Here is a 23076-nt window from a genome sequence, read left to right on the forward strand (position 1 = left end):
TTCTGTATCTGTGATGATCAGACAGATTTCTGCCTACCCACTCCAAGGACTTTAGATAGAGAATGAAGGAACAAGGAAGAGGGAAAGTTGGTCAGTATTTACACTTTAGCACTTGGTTCCCAGAGTTTCTAATTAATTAAGATCAGACTTCAGCATGCCCTACTACAAAGCTGGCAAAGTCACTATCCAGGCTTACTGGAAAACATCCGACTTTAGCCTTGAGGCTTCACTGTAAGAGATTCTCAAAAGTTAACCGATTCAGTCTCCCGCTCTATAATCAGATGGGGAGAGGCAGATGCCAGAACAATCGCACAAAACCTGGGTGCATACCAATACAACCAGACAGTCTGAAGAGCTGAGACTCAAGTTGGTGAATTGCAAAAGAGTGTGGACTGAAAGCAAAGTGCATGACAGCTGCACATGATGCACCCTGGCCTCTGAGCACCTGCCTCTCTTTCTTCTGTCACAGAGCTTGGCACAACGCAGATGATTCATTTAAGCCTGTTGCTGCCATTACACTCAAGTGCCCATGATGAGATACAAGCTAAAAATTCAACTCTCAAAGCTTTAAAAGAGCTTCTGAGTCCTGCCAGGAAACTTGGCCAAACATCCCCTTTAAGAAGCATTTTGCTACTGGGGTAGCATACTTGCTGCATTTTCATTCCAATGACTTACTACAAGCATTCAGTTGGAAAAGGACATTTGTGACTAAGGGTTCACCTGCCCCAACTCTCCATGCATTTCATTGCCTTGTAGGACACTACGGACTCCTGCTCTGCATGTGGAGGCAAAGAGCTAGGTCAGATCAACACCCTGCCTTAAACCATACAGTTTTAGTACTTGAGAGAAAATAAGAAGAGAATCTGAAGACAGATCCAGCAGAATATTTCTGATATGGCGTCCAAATCTTTCAAAATTTCACTGCAGACCACAAGAGATATTGTTTCCCTTCCCAGTCATCCAGAATTTCACAGAAATTCTACTGTCCAACAGAAAAGGGTTATTCCAGTGCTACACTTCAAGTCTGAGATTTGACAAACAGCAAGGGATGCCTTTACTAACATTTCCTAGTTACTTTAAGAGAATGGATGGGATGACAGCCTTGCCACCAGCACTGTCCTGAAGCTAGGTGCCTCCCCCAGGATGGAATCCAATGCCCTTCTGCAGAGGCTCTCTGGTAGAAGGCTGCTAGGATATCATTTATCTTTTCAGGGATAGGAGAGTGATTAATAAGTCTCTGACTTTTAGAAATGAACTTATATATCAAGTAAGAGGAGCATTTTAAAACCAGACAGGCAGGCTGGGGTGTAAGCTCTCCTTACACAACTCTGACATGCCTTAGTCCTGTGATACTTGCTCATTGAGAGTCCAGGCCTCTATCAATCCTGACTTCACAGAACCCTCTCTCTTGCTTCAGTTACAGCTAGAGGTAATACATACAGATTTAAAGTTAATACAGTAGAATAATCAACACGGCAGTTTTGAGATGTGGACATGGGGTCACTGTCTTGTGAAAGAGGTAACATTTAAAGGCAGCTCTCCAAGGTTGCATGCGATTTAATCTAGCCATTCTGTGGGATGGAAGAAAAGCCAGAAAGGCTGGAAGATGCTGTTGATTTGTGTGTGTTTACTGCCCATTTCTGACCCCCCTCACTCCTCCATTCTCAGAGGCCAAGTCATTAGGCACTGGGAAGTCAACAACAGAAATGAGAGGGGGAGTTGTTTGTTTTTCTAAAAAGGGCTTACAGAGAGGTCTCCAAAATTCAGAAGCCTCCAGCCAACCCTGATGGAAATGCTGAAACTGTCACACTGCCAAATGCAACACTGCCTAGTCATAGTGTGGGTGTGTAAATCAGGGAAGGGCCCATTCACCATTCTGGACCAGTCAGTGATCCCACACCTGTTACTGGCTCCGTTACTGGAAAATAGAGGATGTGGCTGCAGTGCAAGCTTTGCTAAATCTGTTGGGCAGATTTCTTTTTGCTTTGCTGTGTGCCTAGGCCTGATGGTGATTAAGTAAAACACTTACGTTTTCTGAGATAATTGCGTTCTCAAACAAAATTTCTCTTATGTTTTAAAAACTGACAGAGCTGATTTAAATTATTAGAGGAATCCACAAGACTCAGACTTCACACGCTGACAGTTACTGCTGAGTTATACAAGCTCTGGGTTACTTTTCCAGGGCCAGGATCCCTGTGATTTCACCCAAGTCTGCTCCCCAAAAAGCCACTAATACCTCCTCTTTCACAGCATGACCAGATCCATGACACCCAAAAAACAAAACAAACAAACAAACCAGCCTGGATTTTTCCCCATGCTCCTTTAGGGAATATCAGATGACATGCTCAGAGGCTATACTCAGAGACTCCACTGTAGCCTCTTGAAAACAATTCTGCTTTTTATTTAAAAAAAAAGCAAACAAACAGCATTCTTCAGGGATCATTATGTTCCTCTGTGAGATAAAGTCCATATCCACAGACAGGGTAATTGAGGTAGCTCTTCTGTCTCAAGCCATATGTATTACCCCCTACCTGCACTCAAAGACTACAGTCAACCCACTGGTGCAAATTCAGCTCAACAGCCCATTCTGGCCAAATGCTACCATTGATTTTAAAATCAAGAACTGGCATTGAGATTTATCTTGTAACTCTGTCCTCTCAGAGTACTAAGACCACCAAGCACTCTGGGTGTCAGACATCAATGCAAATAAAAGACAGGAGCAAAAGCAAGAAAGCAAAGAGCAATCGTGCAGGATCCAGATGGACAACCTTTACTTACTGCTCCAGAGAACAGTAAAGGAAACTCACATCTGGAACCACAAGTAAGAGAAATTAATTTTATTAGTCAAAATAACTGTTCCAGACTAAGGCCTTGTAGACCACATAACAGCTCTGAATGTACTCCCCAGGCCTGATAAATGGTCTCAATAACAGATATGCAATTATAGCCAATAAAACGTCCATGATCTGCAACACTACCACCACCTACAGTCCCCAAGGAAACTGAGATACTAGCTTTTAAAATAATACACTTTTGTATTCTTCAAATTTCAAATCCTGTATCTTAAATCCTTGTCATCACCCATCCTCCAAAACATGCCCAATGCAATTGTGCCTGATTGGAAACAACTGCCTCAGCCAAGCAGACCTAGTCCAGGAGGCAACAAGGACAACTTGTTTTTCTTCTGAATCCAGGGGATCAGGCAGTCTGATGTGCTGTCAATGCTACCAAAGTTATTAGCCATTCTGTCTTAGGTGGGAAAGAGAGGTGACCCATGAAGGAACAGGAGCTGCAGTGAGTTATAGGGAGTGCTACCCATGAAGTGGCAGATCTTTTCATCAAAAGTTGAGGTTGTGAAGAGAGTGGGGAGAAATGCACTTTGCTTCTTTCCTCTTAAAGCCCTTCCCACGATTACACCCAACTCCAGCTTCTCTTCTGGGGCCCAAACACCCATTCTCTGGTGATGCTCAGATCCATAACAGGCTAACACTAGACTTTGCTGAAGCAAATCGCTCCACAATCTCTGTCTAGACAACATGAAATTGTCACAAATGACATCTAAAGTACAATTAGCAGAGAAACTGCAATTTCCACTCTCCTCCCCCGCTCACCAGGAGAATCACACATTAGCATCCTCCAGATTGTCAATCAATGCCTCAGCGATGAAGATTAACTCTGCGCGCACTGGGAGATGCTTCAGTCCCAGTTTGCTAAAATAGGCTGCTTTTTTTTTTTTTTTTTTTTTTTTTTACTACAAAGGAGATATAAATTGCCTTCTGTTCAGCAGGACTCTGTTGTGATCTCAGCAGACCTGTAGACACAAGTACCTGTAGACAGGATCTGGAAGTTTCCATGCTACCCCCCTCTTTGGTTACCCTGGGGCTTCAAACAGAAGCAGTAGCTAAGAACAGGGACCCAGAAGTCCAAGTTACAGGGCAACACAATTTAAAAATAAGAGAAAGCAGGAGATAGGGAATAAGGCGAGAAGCAACTTCTCCTCAAGCTGCTCCTGTTTGGAAACGTAGTGATCAAAAGAAGAACAGGGCAAATGAGAAAGCAAAAGAAAATAGGGAGAAGGAAAATTAGGGACGACTGGGCAGCCAAGCATCTCTAGGGTAGTTCCTTGCCTCTAACCCTCCAAGCAGATTGGATTCCCAGCAACTAGCAGAGTTTCTCCAGCTGGGAGCAGCTGAAAGCTATAAGCTACAGTTAAAGGGAAAAAGAGGTAGGATACAATCCCCCTGGTGCTAGGGCAGTTGCCATTAATTCTTCCTATATCTCCCTGCATTGGCAGCAATGCTTCATCTTCAAGGCCACTTGGGACAAGAGTTATTCATCCAGACAGGCTATAGAGAGATGTTCAAATGCAGCAAGTTTAACTTCTTGGGACCAATTTCTAAGAACATGCAATTCTTCAAGCTTTGTAGCCTAATGAAGTCTCAAGCCTACCAGCCCAGCATTCACAGCAATAGTTAGTTAAGTTATTCATACCTTACCAAGCAAATGGCTTCCCTCCCCAGGGAAGATTTTAACTAAAGAGTCATATGCAAGAGACAAGTACTGAGCATGTGACAGATGTGCACCCCAAAGCACACTATTGTTCAGACAGCCTCCCCCTCATCCCCATATAGTGTCAAGCAAACACAGCAAGCAAGCTACAGCAGTCTTATAAGAATGGAAAGTCTCCTTAGCCCTAAAACAATCATAACCTGATTCTTCCCTTGTAACTAATCAGGGAAGAAATTCACTCCTAACATTCAGTCTTGCATTCTCCCCAAAGGCAACATGATCCACCAAACCAATAAGGTAATACAGCTGAAACAAGACTATAAGCCAAATCCTTCCCCTTCATTCTGCTCTGCTCGCAGTTACTGGTCAAGTTTCCTGGGTTCTCATCCGTATAGATGTGCAGTACCACTCACCTGCAGTTCCACATTCGAACATTAAAATAAAACAATAACAATGTGAATTTAAGCTAACATTCTTCCCACTACAAAGTCAGGACAAGCTGAATCACCACAAGAAAGACATCACCAGCTTTAACACCAGTACCCACTCAAATGCCATGCCCAATTAACAGAGGATATCATAATTAATTTCTATGGACTTGGAGAGTGGTCTTTCAAATTGTAAATTTATGTCCCATCCACTTCAGAGCTCTCCAAGGGGCAGGCAAAATTTGTTTAGTCAGAAATCCTCACAGTTTCTAAAATGTCTTTGCAAGAGAAAATTCTTCATTTCATAGTAGAGATTTCAGCCCTGTTGTCTAAGGGCACGCAAGCAGGAACCACTGGGTTTGTCCCAGACATGAAGAAAACAGTGACATTTCATAACTCTAGGATCAAAAATAACCCACTTAAGGTTGGCAAAAAGAAAGAGGCAGCCAGGATGCAGCTCTAAAGATACTTTGAAAATAATCTAATTCAGGAGCTGCATTAGTGAAATCTACTCATGAACTCATAAGATAACGTTTCCAGTCTATCTATTATTTCAGCTTCTGCATGGTTAGAAATATCTAACACGAGTCCGGCACTAGGACTGGATTAGTATTCAACAGCACTGCTCATAAGCAGAAGATCAGGAAAACAGAAGGGTCATCCAGCAGATAAGGGCACAATTGATTCCATTAGTCTTAAATCATCTCTAATACTTGGATGTCTAGCCTTGTACTTAAATGTTTTTTCAGTGATGTTAACTCTGAAGACTGACAAGGCAAGTTTGGGAGTTTTCATTTTCTCCTCTATTTAACTTGAATTTTCCCTGTCACATCTTAACCTTTTGGACTTCTTGTCTACAGTGGCTAATAAGAATTGATGGTTGCTTTTCTTACAGTTTCCCATTCTTGCCTGGCCATTTTCAGCCATTTGTTCAGCTATGCTATAGACAAAAGGCACCCTTCTGTGATAAACATCCCTGCCTTTACATGAAACAGCAGGATATGGCAGGGGTACAGTTCATGGTCCAAAGCTGGTCTCCAGCTGAGCATTCCTGGCAAGACAATCATGTTCAGAAGCTCTGGAGTGGGATGACAAGGTTTGTAGGAATACCTCTTCCCTGATCATTCCATATGTATTACCCAAAATCTAGCCCTTTGAAGAAGGGGTTGGTTAAGGACAGAATAAAATACATTTTCCACTGGTACAGGGTAAACCTAAAATAAATAAGTTACAAATTTCCAACTCCACAGGAATCACATAGTGTGCACCAGACTCTCGGCCATCATGGGAGAAAGTCCAGACACAGGGGAGGAGGACAGGTAGAAATAAATACACTTTGAGGAAGGAAAAGACTAAACTTCGAATTGTAATGTTTCAGAAAAGTAATCCTATGCGGGGGGGGGGGGATGGATAATTGGATTTTAACTCTTTTCATCAAGAGACAGAGGAAAAAGGAGGACACCAAGCCCCACCCCCTTACCTTATGAAAAACAGCTAATGCTCTGGAATTTTTATCATTTAAGTGAGCTAATGTAATTGTGGTCAGCTTTATCTCAACTGCAGTTCTTTTGGCTCAGCTGTTCACTTCCATTTACTGTCACATGCCACAAAAGCCAGGCAGTGTTTTCAAGAGAGCTCTCAACATAAGGGAGGCAGCGGTGCCAGCAAGGATAAACTCCTCACTTGGTCCCAAAGTCACCCTTATAATCTGTTATTCCACCTGCTGACAAAGGCCATGAATCTGAACAGGAGATGAGGAAGCATTATAGAGAGGTCCCCAACACAATGCACCCAGAAAGGGATGAATGGACTGGTTTGCAGGCATCTGCAATGGACATGCTATGGGCCAAGAGAAGATCAGACAGTGCTCTTTTTAGTTTGGCAAGAACTCTACTCAGTGAAGACTACCTGAGAATGAGACCTTCCATTTTGCTTCATCAGCACTAGAGTTTCACCAAGCTTGAGGATCAAAAAAGAAGGAACATGAGCAATTGCTATCAAGCAAGTTTCGTACCAGCACTCAGAACTGGACAAGTCCCACAGACAGGTTTGAAGGCACAGGTACTAGGGCTGTGCGAAGCTTTGGTTGCCAATTCAATTCAGGGGAGATTTGGCCCAATTTGGTTGCCAAATCTCCGAATCTGAATCAAATCAGGAGACCCTTTAATCTCTCCAAATCGAATCGGAGCCCTCCAAATCAATTCGGCCACAGATACAGCTTTAAATGTCTTTTCTATATGCCTCAAGGTACCAGGCAGCTCATGAACACTGCGATGCTAAGGAGGATGGAGAGTCCCACAGGAATGTGGGGGGCTCCCCAGCACACTTGGCAGCAGACCCAGAAGTAGACCAGAAGCACTTCAACCCAGGGGCACCCAGGGTTTCCCCATGGCTAATCACCAAGCCAAGGCAGTGTGGGGGCACCCCCCCACACACTCACCAGCTGACCTGAAAGTAAACCAAAGTGCTTCTGATCCACTTCCCCCTTCTCCACTAAGCATGCAGTGCCCCCCCACCATGCTCCTGTGGGATGCTCCATCTGCCCCACCATCACAGTGTTAATGAGCTGCACCAGTACCTCAAGGTATATAGAAAAAACATTTAAAGCTATGCCTATGGCCAAATCACTGATTCACCGAATCAGCATCAAATCTTCAGATTCAGTAGAACTGAATCGTGGACAGTGATCTGAATCAACAAATCAAATCGCCATCCCCGATTGTGGCCAAATCTGAATTGAATAGGGCCCACTTCGCACACCCCTAACAGGCACTACAAGTCTGCCCCTGGACTTGAATCCTGCAGTTACATCAGGATCTCAACTTTACTTTAAGTAAATAAATTTAAAAAAGAAAGTAAAGGTTTCTATCCTGCTGCCTGTGAAGTAAAGTTTGAAACCCTTACTTGAATATACCCAATAGAGAAATGTTTACACAGTCCTTGAGACACCTTATTACTACAGGTCTGTTGGGCAAGCTGGCCCAGACATCTCAATGGGATGTCAGGTGTATGACTCCCCTTGCTCCATCACTAGCCATTTGTATTGTAGAAGCAGCAGAAGTATTCCAACAGCTCTGTCCTCCCACCCAGCTAGATATACCTCAGTTCCTGGGCAAGCATTGAAAGCCTCCTGCTTCTCCAGAAAATAATGAAGGAAGAATGTAGCTTTTCTAGGAGGGAAGGAGGAATTGTGTTAACCCCTGCTATTCTCCAACAGCGTTCCAAGCCCATGGGGAGTGGAGCAGCTGAAGGCCCAATGCCACAGTGTGCCCAGGACTCCAGACAACCTGTCAGTGGTCCACTGGGCTTCAAGGTTTTTGTTTTTTTTTTATAACACCAACCAGATTATGGCCCAAATTCCCTCCCACCCCCACCCTTCAAGAACAGAGGGGAAGGGATTTGAAGTCAATGCAATTCAAAAAGAAAAATGAGTCAGTTTCCTCGAAGATAATAAATCCAGTTTATTCAAAGACTTTGGTTCCAGCAGGTGCTTTCTCAAGAAAAGCAGAGGGTGGTCAGTTGCATCATCACAAAAGCAGCCGTTTGGAGCAATCAGTCAAATAAGTATGTAGAAAAGTGTTTAAAATGCATGTTAGTTATTCAACAGACCAGAATGGCTCAATTGGAGAAAGCCAGAGTCATCGCTATTTTGGTTAAACTTGTATTATTGAGTCAGACTGTAAGTTTCTCTCTCTCTTTGCTCCAGGCCCAGAGCCCTGCTGGGCTTGAGGCCTGGGGGTAAATCTGTGTTTGGCTGCCAAGTCTCCAGCCAGGAATTTTGTAACAAGGAGCAAACAACTGAAATCAGGGCAGCTTTGTGCCCAAGCACACTTCATTGTATATGTTTATACAGAGTGTGTGAAAGCAAGTACAAGTCCCATATGTATAGGAGAGATCACATCTAGCAACTAAGGGCCTGGAATAATCATAAAATCTATAATTCACCAAAACCCCAACTTCTGTTTCTTTCAGACTCCAACATCCTCAGCCCCTTCTAATCCCAAATCTGGAAAGTACATCTGAATGAAAGCAGAGTTGGAATAAGGTTGTAGCCATGGGGGTTCAGGAAATACGTGAGAAGCAAGGATTATTTTGAAGTTATCTTTCATTAAACCAACTGTGTGGTTCGAAGAGATGTTAGACAAGTTTTCAGGCACAAGGTACCCTTCCGGGGGGGGAGGGGGGGGAAGCAGACAGCTTAAAGTGAATGATGAAATTAATCTCTACCAAGAGTTCTAGCAATCTGCCTAAAACTTTTGTTTCTTAGCAAAAAACAAACAAACAAAAAAAACTGGGAGGGTTTTCTGGTACCTCCTCCAAGCTGAGCAAACAACCAGGTTTATGAAATGTAATTTCTAAGCTAAGCAGCCAAGAATTCCAAGTCAGCTACTGATCATGGTTTAACAGGTCTCCATCCCAGAAAATACTGCAAGTTCCTAAACCTATGGATTTGTGAGGAGTTATAAGAAAAAGCCAAATTGGAAAGCAGGAGCAACTGCTCTGGATCTAGAGAGAGAGTTTGAATGTCCGGACTTGACTCAGACAGGGCTAAGAAGGTGCTAGGAAAGTAAGGCAAAACTGGCATCTGCACCACATAGGAGAAAGCCAGTCTAAAGGCTGCCTGCACATATTCAAATGATCTGGGAGGGTTCTCCAATGTTTGTATTCCTAGTAGAAAAACTTTCCCAAAGACGCCTGAACATGCATTTAAATGCTGAGCTCTCTAAAGAGTAAAGATCTTGCAGTGCTGCACAGCCAGGGGGCCCCTGTGCACAAATCTCAGTATGCTCCCTCAGGCTAGGGACAGACATTCAAAAAGCCTGAGCCTGAATTGATTCAGTCTTTGCAGGGTAGTCTAATCTGGCTAGGCTAAATCAGTTTGTAACTGCACAGACATCCTCTCTGGACTGAAAAAAATGCCAGTGCATGCCTGCAGTGGCTCAGGCTAGAAGCCAGAGAGCACTACAGCAGCCCTCCCTACACTTCCACAAGGCCAAGGGGGGCATGGCCAGCCCCTGGCAGGAAGCTGCGATTAGGGAGGGGTTGTCCCCCCCCTTGATAACAGAGCATTTATCAGCTCTGTTGTCAGCATTTAGCACCCCATCAGAAAACAAAGCCTCACTCATTAGTTCAAGCTCTTCTTAAACAGCTTTTTCCAAAGGAAGAAATGCAGGGACGTTATCAGCTCACATGCTGATTAGCTCCAAAAGCCCTAAGCAGACACTGTCCTATCTGCTTTACACAGCATTAGCTAGCATACCACATGCTGGCTACAGTCAGTGATGTGGGAGAGAGGAGGAAGGGATCTCTGCTTAAGCAGTGGGGGAGTGGGGGTGGAACAGGGAAGCAAGCAGACCCTGCTATGCTTGCAAGTCTCTGCCAGAGCTGCAGCCAGGGAGCAGAGGGAAGGAGCCAACCTTGCTGTGGAGCAGAGAGCCCCATCCAGGCCACAGAGCATGCTGGGATGCTGGGGGAGTCTGGTTTAACTTAAACCAGCAAGTGGTCTGGGATAGGCATTTCATAAACCAGTTTGACCCAAATGAGTTAAGTCTGATACTGCATTCAACCAGGTTTATCTTAAACTGGTTTTGGCCACTTTCAGACTGGTTTGTGTATACTGAATGTCTGTTCTGTTACAGGTTTAAACCAGCTTCTGATCACTTAAGCCAGTTTATGTGTAATGTCTGTCCCTAGCCTCAATCTGCCCAGAAACAAATGGCAGCACTATACAGGGCAACCCTGATAGCTGCTCCAGCTGAGCAAGGAGCCAAATATGCCCCCTGTACAATTCCACCCTGTGCTGCAGGAAGAGACAGGCTGATGCCAAGCAGCTGAGGCAAGCCACAGTCCAGTGAACAACATACAGTACAATCGCAACTTATGCAGGGGTTATGTTCCGAAGTCGGAGCGTATAGTTGAAGTCGCATATAGCTGAAATCTCCAGGCTTCAGTGCCAAACAGCTGCCACCGCCAGGCGTGGACAAGACAGGCTTGGTGCTGCACAGCCCATGCGCGCAGTCCAACAGCTGTGCAACAGCACGCACTTTTTGCCCCTCTCATCCTCCGCCGCCTCGTCCCACCAGGGCAGCCAGCTGAGCGTGAGCCCCTCAGCCATGCCGGTGTGTGCAGGCAATACCACGCGGCGCTGCATGGCACCACACTATGCCTTGGCCAGTACCCGGCAGCCAGCCCCAGCAGCCGAGCACGTAAAGCTGAATTTGTGTAAGTTAAATACACATAAGTTGTGACTGTACTGTACTCTCTCCCGGGAAGTGATTTAATCCTCTCTCCTGGGAGTTATTTAACTCTGGTTGTTCCCAGGTTATTTTTCTCCTGCAGCAGCCATCTTTTCCCTGAGAGATAAATCCTGAACATCTGTACACTGTCTCCCAGGAAGTAATTTAACCTTCTCTTCTGGGGGTGATTTAACCCTTGCTGTTCCTGGGTTATTGTTCTCCTGGAGCAGCCATTTTTGGCTGGGAGAAAAATCCTGAATATCTGTACACTGATGGTTTCTCCTTGGAGAGCAGCAACTCTGCCAAGAGAAACTGAATGTCTGTATTAAGCCTAGGAGAGTCAGAGAAGGAATAACTTTTGAGAGGAGTAAGCCATGTCTCTTTCCTTATCCTTTTCTGTAATAAAGTTAGAATGAATTATCTATTTTCATGAAACTGTGGATACATCAAGCAGGCCATTTGTTTCAATTCAGTCTTCCCACTTATAACAAGTTTCGTTTTTGGTAAATATTAGTGTTGTAGTATAATTTTGTACACCTCCTCAAGGAAGAAAAAAGAACTCCATAGCCTCTAAGTAGAGGTGCTGAGAAGTAAGGAGTTGCTGGAAGCTATATCACTATCTTGGACAAGGAGTTTGGGGGCCAAAAAGGGTCCACCTGGAACAAGTTGCATTGTCATCAAGCTGCATCAGACAAATAAAGATGACCTGACTTAATAAAAATGAGAGCAATGAGGACACACAAACGCTCAAGCATGTTTTCCATATGTAGAAATGGACATGTGTATGTATCTACATTTAATTTGGGAAAGGTTCCTTTTGCTCATCTTCCATGAATGAAGAGGGTGTGTTAGAAGTTCAAATATGATGTGAGAACTTATATTTCGTGTTACACAGAGCTTGACCAAGAGCAAAGGATCATACCTTCAAATATTATCACTACCAAGATACAGCTTTAAGTGCCATGTCTCTATGGAGCACAATAGAGTCTGCTTCCTGAGAGGGCAACATGGATCATTCTGTATCATGTTAATTTGGTCTGAGCAGGTGAGGGCATACCTGCCAAATCACAAGATGTGATGTTTACACACTACAGCCCCCTCTCTGGACCCAAATCTAGGCAGAGTAGTCTAAGCATTCTCCCAGATTTGGTGACAGGCTGTACACACTTCATTCACACACATTCAGAACAGTTCTGCAACAGCAGCAGTCACCTTTGTGAGTCACTATGGGAGGGAGGGTGCAAGCATCAGTCTTCCCCCACCAACCCTCCATAAGAACAATCAAAATAAAAGGGCAACAGCAACATTACATTATTCCTAAAATAGGAAACTACAGTGGGTGCAGGGCAACTTGCGTAAGAAGGAGTCTCACAAAAGAAGTGTGAGTCAAAAATGAAACAAGGGGAGAGAGCAGGTCTGCCTGGCTTTCGTCAGCAATGATGCCAAAACATGGACAGGGGGTGGACTGAGCCTGGACTAGCCTCTAGAGCATGCTAGCATTTCTCTCGCAGTCCTGCTCGCCTTTGCAGAATCATTAGCTGTGGCATACAGTGTCTCAAAGGAGTCAAAGGAAAACAAAGACTCATATCCCAAAGACTCCAGAGAGCTCAATGAACTCTGGCAACGTGGGACTTCAACAGTAACAAGGCTTGGGGAAAAAGGTTACTTCTAAGCATAAAATCTGATGGCCGAGGAGAGCTGTAGGCCTTGAATTAATTACAGTGCTAAATCAAAAAAGTGTAATGAAATAAGAGAAGTGGATGCAAAGCTAAAAAACAGAGAGTCAGGTATGTGACTGCAGATCAAGCAAGCATTTCAAAATACCGTGTTTGGCTCTTGCCTGTACCATGTCTGTTTATACACTAGGTTCTTAAGAGGCAAGGATTATTTTATTCTGTGTATTATTTATTACCACCATACTTATGGCAAAGCTCATATGTAAATAGAAGCTTCCACATCCCAACTCAGTACCCAGCATAGTCTGGAACTAGCAGCTCTGCAAAAATAAAGCCCCCATTCCCCTAAACAGGGCGCTGACTTGAAAGTCTAGTGATTATTTAGGTATTTAGGTAGAGCAATTATAATCTCTTCACAGTTAAAGCTGGATCTAAGGTTCCATTATTAATTCTATTTTACTCTTGCCTTTACAAAAATCAATTAGAAAAGAAAAAAAAGATAAAGGCCTTACAAGACAAAGGCTAAGTCAGAATTTTCCAGCCAAATCTGATGAAGATAAACATTTATAAACAGTGTTTCAAGCAAAGAGATCTGTAGGCCCCCACTTGCACCACACGCCAGCCATGGGGTATAGTAACCGCTGGCACTGCCAGGAGTCAAAGCACAATCTGTAGGCATTCAAGGACTAGCCATTTTAAAAGGTTACCTACTACAAAGGAAGGGGGCTAGTCTTTCAAAAGAAAAGCCAGGCAGGGGAGAAGAGCTAATCAAGAAGCAGCAAACTAGCCAGCAAACAAAATTAGGCTCAGATAAATGCAGCTGCTCAGGGAAGAGGAGGGGTATGAAGCAAACTAAAAATAGAAACCTTAAAGAAAGATACTTAGCCGACAGACAAAAAGCTGAGGAGAAAGCAATGGGAAAATCAAGTGATTCCACAAAGAGGTGAGCATATAGTTTGATAGGAAGGGGGAAAAAAAATGAACTTTTGATACGGTTCTTGCCACAGGGCTCTGTCCTCTCTCCATCTGCATGTAAATATTTTTTTTTTTTTTAAATCAACTACCTTCTCTATGCTGATAACTAGGATCAACCTCTATTTCTGACCAGTTTCTTTTTGCCCAGATTAAAACCTCAAACTGTCTGACATTTCCTCTTTGACTCAATTGCTATTGTCCATCTCAACAGCACTAAAACAGCTTTTAGTCTCCCACTACCATCCTACCAGTTACTCAGGCCTGTAAACTGAGTATCTTTAACTTTTTCTGTCCAGGTCCTCACATCCAGGGTCTGTCAAAACCCTGCAAATTTTCACAATATAAGATCTCCCATACAGCCACCCCTAATCCTCTGTGCAGCTAAAACTCATCAGGCTCATCTCCTGGCAGATTGCTGCAACATCCTTCTTTCCAGCTTTGTAAAATCAAATCTTGTCCCCGCTTATATCCATGAAGAATGCTGCTACACAAATTCTCCCAGTCCACTACTCCATGTTGCCCCCTTTTGAAAAGTTCCACCAGCCTTGTAAGGTATTAGCTACCTGTTTTCAATTGCATGGCCCTTCACAACCTATCCCATCATCTCTCATCTTCTATTCACTATCAAAATGTCAGTTCCTGCCTCCATTGCCTACCTGTTAAACTTCCAAACCATTATCTTTTGTGCTTTTTCCCCTATAATGTTCCCAAGGTTTGGAAACACACCTCATACATGTCTACAAAAAGATACCCCATTATGCTACTACAAATCCTTCCATAAACCCTTTTCCAAGATACCCACCAGAAAGCTCAATTACAGATGTGGCTGCTGGTGCACTAAGACCACTTCCTTTTACAATAATCAGCTGTCTTGCTGTTCCCTGTACCCTTCTGTTTGTCTGCATCCATCCATTATTATTCAACTTGGACTAAATTCCGTGGGGTAAAAAACTCCTCCATGCCAGAGACTTCCAGAGTCTACCCTGGTACACAGCAGACAGATGATTCAAGAAATCAGTATCGAAAGCAAGGAGACTATGTTCATGTACCAGAAGAATGATGAGCCCAAGCAAAGGGCCCTGACAGAAACAGACTCAAGTAAGGGATGGGGAAGAAGAGACCAACTCATTTTCTGTTGCTGGAAGGGAAGTTTTAGATCCGGAGTGGGAAACACCCCCAATAGTGCCAACTTTCATTACAGTGCCCCTCCCAAAGACCACAAGGCAGCATATTATCCTATTCCAGCACTGTACAGGGAATAGGTTTTGCCGTTTCTGAAGACACTGTGTATTGGCTATTGCTGGAGACAAGACCAGACTATGAAGCGGTCAAGCAAACCATAGTACTGCACATTGCTAATCACAGATGTAAGCAAGGCTGAAAATCTGGCTCTGCCATAGAGCTCAATTGTGACCTTGAACAAGTCACTTAAATCTCTGTCACAGATAGGGACTTAAGGGAAAGGGGATACTGCACTACTTATTTGCTTCCAACCTTGGTCTCTCTCACAATGTATACTCTCTATTTAGAATGCAAACTCTTCAGGATAGGTCCCTTGCTAGGTGTTTATACGGCACCTACCACAGTTATGGCCCTGATCTCAGTTGAAACTTGTGCAATTTCAGGAGGTTCAGAGGGCTCACATAGAAATGAGCTTAGCATAAGTGGCTATTTTTAAGCTGGTTGGGGCAGGAACCATACGTTGCTTCCTATTTGCTCAGTGCTTTCCATGTTATGCCAGCAACCAGAAGCCTATAAATGGATACTGGAGGTGTCAATTGCAAACTCCAGCTGATCTGAGTGGTCAGATTGCTTGCATCAAAATGGAGTATTAGATGAGAGGACTCCTAAATTCCTCATCAAGCAGTAAGAATGAGTGTGTTTCTCCATTTTATGAATAGTCAGTCACCCTTGTTGACCAACAGTGGGATTTGCTCCTACTGTCATTCTGGTTTAAGCCACAGTCTAGTCTCAGCTTAATCAACAATCAGCACCTTACCTACAGCTTGGGCTTGAAACATGCACCCTCTTGTGGTAATGAGGAAGAAAGTTTAGGTTAAAACAAATGGATGTTATTTATATAAGTCGGGGTGGGCAAAATGTGGCCCGGGGGCCAGATACAGCCTGCCAGGCCATTCTATCTGGCCCACGGGGCCCCTAAAAAATTTACAAAATTAATATTTATCTGTCCCTGGCTGCCTGCCATGTGACCCTCGATGGCTTGCCAAAACTCAGTAGGTGGCCCTCCGCCCAAAATAACTAACCACTCTTGACCTAAGTGCACCTAGAAGTTAATGACAGGTGTGCCTACAAATCTAGGTAATTGTTCAAGACTGACTTAGCACAGAGAATAAACGTAACTTGGTTTAAAAGGTGAACAGTCAGCCTCTAGCAACATCTCCCTGGCTTTCCTCATGAGAAAAAAAGTCATTTTACACAGATTACTGAAGTCTGCAAAAGAAGGGGTGGGAGCCATTGAGAATACAAAAAAGTTCCTGAAGCAAGGATAGTTGTGAAGATGAATTAGATACAACTGGATAGAGACTTCCCAAAGCTAGCTGATGACTGTATAAGCACAGGTTCCCCAAAAACAAACATGCACTTCTTGTACCCACAAAACCTCTGCTCCCTCTGCTACCACCCAAAAGCACATATCACCTCTCCCACCCAAGTGCAGGGGACAACTATGAAACACCCACTAACACCACAGTCTCTGTGAACCTTCCACCTCCTTCCTAACCCATGTTCTGGAAGTACTACAAGAAGCAGCAATCCCATGGTAACTCTGTATAAAAACTGCAATTTAGGATTCCAGGAAAAAGTAGTCTCAAACCACATTGTTTTCTTTCATACATCTATTCAAAGACATTTTGGGTACCGAACAGAAGCAAACACTCCCCCCTTGTGGCAGGAAAGAAATGGAATATGCTCAGGGAAGCTACTAGCCTATCGTATCTAACATTACTTCAGTGTTTTCTCCAGCCAAAAACTTAGCTAGGTTAATTCACAAGAGGAAAAGTACTTGTATCTGCCCTATAAAAAAGGGGAAAGGAAGAAACACTTCTGCAGACTGTAGACAAGTAATGCCTTTAACTTCCTTCAAGTTCATACTTGTACTGCCTAATCTGGGCATAAATGGACTTCAGCTCTGGAAGAGTAGCTGGCTCTCAAACTCTCACTATGTGACAGAGCACAATGCCTAAATCCTCAAAACACGCACCAGCCAAAAGACAAAGAACTCCTCCTAAATCCCACTGCACAAGGTGTCTATAAAACCTGTATTCATTTGCAATTCCCTCTCTGTCTACTGGATCCAAAAGATGAAAGTACTTCTCATGTCAAAATGTTAGCACCACTCTAGCCAGCTGAGCTCCCCAAAAGGAATCACAACAACCATTTAAAACAAGAGCCTTAGAAATTTTAACTTTTGTTGACTTCTCTCGAACATAACTCTAGGGTTATAGGTACAGAAGCAGCTGGAAGGAGATTAAAATTGGCTCCTCCGTCAGTAATACAAGCCATCACAGCACACAGCAGTGAGACTGCTGGGGTTTTGCATATATTCAGTAATCAGTATTGCCTTCTGGCATCTCTAATTTCCTTCTATAATCTTCTAATTTGCAAAACCAAAGAACTGAGTGGGAGAATAACCTTATGCTCCCCAATTCCAGCACAAGGTTAAAAAAAACACGACAAAGGTTTGACAAAGGATTTATTTCCCAGAAGGAAAGAAAGGGATCAAAGTAGCTTGGGTTGAATGACAGACAAGAGTTTCTTAACAGTAATACCTTAACAGTTCCTGTTGGACAGGGAAGATATTTTAAAGAGGATGGGATGCCTCAGGAGACAGTTGTACAACAGAAATGAGCACAACTTTCAGTGATAAGTTGCTAGTCCAAAGTTACTAGCAAAACCAGTAAAACGCTATCCTGTTAGCCACTTTTGCTGGTAGAATTGGGAATGACCAAGGCCTGAACGAGCTATGGAGACTAAGGGGCATTTTTTTTTATTCCTATGGATGACTTCACTGAGGTCAGGGTTGAGGCATGTTGACAGTAGACATCATATGGCTGAAACTTGCCCTGCTGTATGTTCTAGAGAACTTTGGTCAGAGGCTGTCAAACCAGCACTGTGTTCACAGAAGAACTCACACAATTAAGACAAAACTAGAAGGGACAAAAACTCTGAAGAGACCAGAGAAGACATACCAGAGGGGCCAAAGGCTTATCAGAAATCAGAGGAGAATTTTATAAAATGGAAGATTATAGGATTAAAGTAGAGCTGGAAGGGTCTAGTCCAGCCCCCTGGAGGCCAATCGAACAATGCAAAAGTGAAACCGGAAGTCCCACCATGGCATCCCACTGATTGAGAAACCCTGCCCTATAGCCACAGAGAAAAGCCCATCTCTATCTCCATTCTCTCTCCAACCACCCCTCAGGTACTTCAAGACTTACCAAATCCCTCCTCAGATTTCTAATCTTCTGACTGAATAACCCTAGTTCTTTCAGACTTTCCTCATAAATCTCATCTCCCAGGTTCCTAATGATTTGTGTCACTGGGCTGGACTTCCCAATTTGTCCACACCCTTCTTGAAGTGCAGGGCCCAAAACTGGATGCAGTACTCCAGGCGAGGCCTCACCAGTGATGAATACAGCAAGAGAATCACTTCCCTTGATTTGCACATGACACTCCTATTAATACAACCCAGTATGCTGTTGGCTTTTTTTTTTTGCACAAGAGCACACTGTAGCTTCATATTCAGCTTATGGTTCACTCTAGCCCCCTAGGTTCTCCTCTACAGTACTGAACCCTAACCATTCATTTCCCAATCTGTATTGGTGAGTGCAATTATTCCGTCCCAAGTACAGGACTCTGTGCTTGTCCTTACTGAATCTCACCTGACTGACTGCACACCACTTTTCCAATCTATCCAAGTCATTCTTAGCTATGCCTGCCAGTGTTTGCAATGCCATTCAACTTGGTGTCATTTGCAAATTTGCTAAGCATGTAGTCAATCCCATCATCCGAATCACTGCTGAAGATGTTGAACAATGCTGGGCCCAGGACAGACCTTTGGGGAACCCCACTTGATATCTCCTCCCAACTACACCGAGCCACTGAAGATCTCCTGTTGAGTATGATCCAGCCAGGTATATATCCATGTTACAGTACTTTCACCTAGTCTGCATTTCCTTACTTAACATACTGAGAATGTTGTGGGAAACTGTCAAAAGTCATGCTAAAGTCAAGGTAGATCACTTCTACTGCTCTCCTCTCATCCACAGAGCCCGTCTCCTTGCCATAGAAGGAAATCAGGTTGGTCAGGCATGACTTGCTCCTGGTGAATCAAGCTCTTCCTGATTACCCAGTTCCAATCTAGGAGCTTCATAATAAGAGCCCTTGAGAACCTGCTCCATGATCTTTCTAGGTATCAAAGTCAGGCTGACTGATCTGTAATCCCCCAGATCCTCCTTTACTTATAGATGAATGCTAGCTATATTTCCCCTTTTCCAAGAATCCCTGATCTCACCTGACCTCCATGAGCTCTCAAAGAGGCTAGCTTAATGGCTCTAAAATTACCTCAGCCAATTCCTTCAGTACTCTAAGGTGCAACCCTTCCAGCCCTGATGACTGGAATGCACCTAGCTTCTCTAAGTAATCCTTAATCTGTTCTACTACTCTATGCTCTTTGCCTCCTTCCCTATCTTTGCTTCCACTCATTACATGGAAGCTGTCCCTATTTGTGAAAATTGAAGTAAAAAAGGAATTATATACTTCAGCCTTTTCTACATAACTAGATGGCCTTCAGTTTTCCATAAGGGATTTATGGTTTCTTTGGTCTTCCTATTACTTCTGACATACTTGTAGAACCCCTTTTTTACATCCTTTATGTCCCTTGCCAACTATCTCAAATTGCGGCTTGACCTTCCTAATTTTCTTCCTGCATGCCTGTGTGATACTCTTATACTCTTCCCTAGTACTGTGACCAAGTTTCCATTTTTATAGGATTCCTTTTTGAATTTGAACTCCTCAGAGAGACTGGTGTCTAGAAGTGCGCTTCCCATTCTTCTATGGCACTTGGATAGCTTGTTCTTGCGTCCTTAAAAAGGGCCTCCTTAAAGTAAAGCCAGAGCTCCTGCACTCCTTTCCCCATCCAGACTTGCCTCCCAGGGAATCCTGCCCACCAGTTCCTTGAGTTTATTAAAGCTTGCTTTTTTGAAGTCCATGTCACTGTCACCTAAGTTACCTTCCAGCTTCACATTCTCAAACAATTCCTCTTGTGTTTGTGAGCAGCAAGTCAAGAAGAGCTTTCTTCCTAGCTGGCCTTTCTACTATCTGTAGCAAAGTTTTCTCCAACACACTCCAGAAATTTGCCTCGAGTTCAGTTATATTAGACAAGGGATATAAACTTTCTTGCTTCAAGCATAAAAAACATGATTAACTGATAAGGTTTAAGAAAAATGTTCTTTGTGGTATACTACAATGATTTCACTGACCCTCTTTTGAAACATTTGGAACAAGCCCCTTCCTGACTGACTGAAGGAGAAGATGAACAACTTCTCATTCGCTATTGCAGCTCCTATGTTATAATCCTGCTGTCATACAGTTGGGATGGTTTAAAATAGAACTTAACAGACCTTTTCCATCACTGAGATAACAGACGTATCTTAGTCAGCCTATCTTGAAGGTTATCCAGAAATTATAGCACAATATACTCCTGAAGTCATCTGCTGTTCAATCATTTCCTCGTCATGTAGATCTTACCTACAACTTCCATCATTACTCAATGCTCTGATTCTTTATATGTATATACATTGGCACTTAAAAGATTTCTAAGAGTCCTGTAAACTTCCCAAGCAAGGTAGGCAAACAGATTCTTTCACCAGGTGGTGAAATGTTTGGCAGAGAACCCATTTTTGAAATATATCCAAGCTGGAGAACACTGCATATACAAAAGCCCAGATGTAGCCTGCTATTCTATAAGGCCAACTGTACATTCTCCACAATTCTATCCCTTCTCAAATATTTTTCATGCCACTGATGTCATCATTCAGCTGCCAAGAGTGCAAATCTGAGCCCAAAGCAGAATGTTCCCAATGCTTGCCTCTTCTGCCTTGCTGTCAGACTAAGCTGAGGTGAGGGAAATATTCTGTGCCATACTACAATATGTTCCTGTTAATAAATAGTGCCAGCATTGTCAGTCAGGAAAAGCTTCATTATATGCTTATTACTGCCTTCATTATTAGCCCAGGATAATTATACCAGCAACATCAGAAAGAACAGAATTCTTCCCCTACCCACCTGTCATAGTTGCAGTAAAAGAACCCAGAGAGGAACAATCTTCATTAGCTATTCATTAGCTTCATTGACCCTCTCCAGCAATGACTTCCTATGCAAGCTGCTTCTCAAGCAGACAAGCCAGGTCAAGGAACAAATTCCACCCACAGATGGTGAATGAAACATGCTGCCTTCAAATACTAGTTTTGTCCTGAGTTTCCAGACAGATGCTCAATATGGAACACTACTGCCCAATGCTGACACCTGCTGGAGAAACAGAGCAGCTAACAAGGCTGAAGAGCTAGGGATTAACATAGGGTAGAAGGGCATCCATCCCTATCTGAGCCATGACACACTATGGTCCCTAGCTGTAAAACAAGTTATGCTCACTTCAGAATACAAATGTGTGCATAGCAAACAACATGTTCTCACACAGTTGCAGTCCTCATCCTGTCATTTCCATGTCCCTTTTTCTTGGGTTTGTCCCCATCATTAACTGTATCATGTAGCTTAGATTGTAAGAGCTTTAGCACAGAAACCAGTTGCCATCTCTGGCACACCTGGCACACTCAAAGCTGTGTAAACTAATGAGCCAGTGACTAGGATTCTGACCCCAGGGCTTGCATTCTTGGATTGCCCAGTTTTGGTAGCTAAGATCAGGCATGCACAATATCCATCCTACCAAAGGCTAATTAATTAATGGGTATCAGCTGGTTTCTTACTGCTCTGAAAAGGAGCAAGTTTGGGGGAGGTGAATGGGTGGAGGGCAGTGGGGTTCCATGGTCCTAGCAAAGAGATTTTATAGAGCTTCCCAGACACGTAACCGAGAACAGCCAAATGGGTTTGTTCCAACCTAAATGCATAAAGTTTTAAGCCAATTTTTAAAGGCTGCTCAGTATACCTAGCATTCTCACCCAACTACACTACTTTTTTTCCTATTGGAAGGGATGTGGATGAATCCAAGAATGGCCCTGAAGGCAAAAGAGCCTCATCACAGAAGGAGGAGACAAGGTGTCCAAGAGAGCAGGGTACTTGGCATGGCTTCTTAGCACTGCTTTCCAAAAGCAGCTCTGCCAGGGCTTTTCGCCATGGAAATCCCCATGGAATGAATTCCAAAGTGATCCCAAGGCATTAGACCACTTGTTCCAAATTCATTTAACCTTGGCAAGAAGCATCTGTTTGCACAGGTGAATGACTGACTCTGCACAGGTGCTGTAGCTTCAGAACAGGCAGCAGTACCATAACCACCTGTGACAGCTATAACAGCCCAGAGAATGAATCATAGGAAATGGGCAATAAAAAAGTCTTATTAGGTCATGACTACCTATTCCCCTGGGAGCCAGAACAGAACTGCTTCCCACAATAAATACTCTAGTCCACCATTAAGATTCACATGAGGCTCCATGCCCCCCAGCCCTCTTAAGATTATACCCTGGAACCTATTAACATCTGACTGTCAGTGTTCTAAAAATCTGTTTGTTTGCTTTTTTATTTCATCCATTACCTAAGCATGTGAAATTACTTAGCTAAGAAAAGAGATGAACAAAACATGAGCAAACAATTTAAAGTTATAAAATTGTCAATTTTTCCCTCCCCCTTTCTTTCTCCCATAATAATTGAAATGATATTTGATTAAAATCAATGCTAGGTTCATTTAAGTACAAGCAAGTAGCAATCATCATGTAAATTAGCTTGCAGGATTCACTAAACAGAGACTGTTAAAAACTGGGGCAGGGATTTAGAAGTAGCTGAAAAAACTGCATGACCACCAGCAACCACCTATTTGCAATGCAGCTAAGATAACAATCAAGGCAACTGCAGCTCCTGCTTCTAAATGTAAGCTGATTATTAAGTACAAAGAAGGACAACAAGAAAAGACACTTCTTTTCCTCAGATGCCCTTATGAGCAACACAGTTCAGATGGTGACATGTGCAGGAAAAGGAGATTTTACCTTCTAAGACAGTGGTTCCCAC

General features: G+C 43.4%; 1 protein-coding gene across 6 annotated transcripts in view; it reads right to left on the minus strand.

The window, feature by feature from the left end:
* AMBRA1 (autophagy and beclin 1 regulator 1) overlaps positions 1-23076 on the minus strand; it is a 196729-nt gene that overhangs the window by 139371 nt on the left and 34282 nt on the right. The gene's annotated exons all lie outside the window — the stretch shown is intronic.

This window comes from Crocodylus siamensis, chromosome 2 (assembly GCF_052110815.1).
Source record: "Crocodylus siamensis isolate JL-2025a chromosome 2, ASM5211081v1, whole genome shotgun sequence".
Classification (NCBI taxonomy): domain Eukaryota; kingdom Metazoa; phylum Chordata; order Crocodylia; family Crocodylidae; genus Crocodylus; species Crocodylus siamensis.